The 1,681-nt window shown below is 37.5% G+C and overlaps 1 long non-coding RNA gene across 1 annotated transcript in view; it reads left to right on the forward strand.

Moving 5' to 3' along the window:
- Nucleotides 1–1,681, forward strand: part of LOC118478012 — a 30,126-nt gene that overhangs the window by 1,101 nt on the left and 27,344 nt on the right. The gene's annotated exons all lie outside the window — the stretch shown is intronic.

Raw genomic sequence — 1,681 nt, forward strand, 5'->3', positions numbered from 1 at the left:
ATATATATACCTTTTAGAACAAACAAAAAATTGTAAGAAATAGCAATGCACCCTCCATGTAGGTTTTTTTTTCTTTTAAAAAACTTTTACTGAAAGAATTTCTTATAACCGATGTCTTTGGTATAGCATAATGCGCCTCGACTTCGTATGCAGATTACCTGGCTTGGATCTCCCCGTGTGAGGATAATATTATATCGAGTATATCAAACTTTCTGTTGAAGATTTCTTCAAATGAAGAGGAATCAAATAAGAAGCTCATGTGTGTCGCTCGTTGATTAAACCAATTAATTAGGAAGTGGCTACTGCTGTTTCTGGGACATTTGGATAGGCATACAGGGTTTTGAATAATTAATATTCAACTTCTACAGGTAAAATTGAAGGTAAACGAAACAGGGGTAGACCCAGAGCAATGTTTCTGAGTGTTCTCAGAGGGTTTGCTGGGGTAATAATAATTGTAAAGCGCATAGAGCATGCTCTTGAGCATGGATATGCGCTATATAAATACAATTATTATTATTATTAAGCCTAAACAGCCGGGTGATGGGGGAAGATCAGGAAAAAAGATCCTTTTTTGATTGAGAGCATCCGAGCAAATTTAAGGAATGTATGGCCAACCATGCTTGTCGATTTCTGCCGAAGATCGAACATTTATTGATGATGACGATATCAGTTTTTTACTGCTAGAACGCTATCCCTCTTAGCCAGGGTTGGCCTTGACAGACATTGTCGAAGACTGCCTTGGAAGTGATCTAAATTGAGTCGATGGGAAGTAAAAGACGTACATTTAAAAAGAGAGTTGTTGAATCATTAGTGATGCCGTTGTTTGGTTAGACAGTTACATGTATTTTGAGTAAACTATTGGAAGTAGTTCACGTTCCAATGGCAAAAATTCAATACTTTTGAGTATGTGACTGCGACTGTTTTCCGTTAATGTTTTTGCATATTTCTATGAAATACTAGTACTAGTGTACGGTACTATGAATGATAGTGGTTGGTAGGAGCTACTGGTATACTTTTCCTCTGTCGTTTCTAAATTATATAATCAATATCTTGTTTCATCTCTTCTCTGTTTGATTATTTTTGTATCGATGTTCTGCATTTTACTCTGATTCAACCGCCCCCCCCCAAAAAAAAAACACCAAAAAAACAAAACAACAACCACAAGAAAACAACAAACAAACAACAAAAACAACAACAAACAAACAAACAAAAAAACCAGACTCAAATGCTTTATGGATGTAAACTTTTTATGTCGAAACTTTCTTTAAAACCCTCTGGATAACCCAAGCCAGCGGTGTCGCTGTCAACCACTTTGTCGTCGGTCATAGAAGGCGTGAGTTCGATTAGGATGTGTGGAGGGTTTATTTATACGGTTTGTGTTTTTTTCTCTGTTTTGTATTTCTTTTTTAAATTGTTAATCAGTATCTCGGTTTCACTTCTGGGACGTTGTATCATTTTCAGCTCTGGGTTCGCTCTTGCAAACAGAAGACGTGAGTTCGATTCGCGGTTGGGAGACGTTGATCCCTTTTGGACCGCGTGGGCTCTTTATAAAGCAGTCAGCCTCCTAAATATCTATTAAAAGCAACAGAGCTGCTAAACATTCAGAACAAATTTACATCTCACACACACGTGCACACATACACACACACACACTCTCTCTCTCTCTCTCTCTCTCTCTCTC

The sequence above is a fragment of the Aplysia californica genome, unplaced genomic scaffold (assembly GCF_000002075.1).
Source record: "Aplysia californica isolate F4 #8 unplaced genomic scaffold, AplCal3.0 scaffold00329, whole genome shotgun sequence".
Classification (NCBI taxonomy): Eukaryota; Metazoa; Mollusca; class Gastropoda; order Aplysiida; family Aplysiidae; genus Aplysia; species Aplysia californica.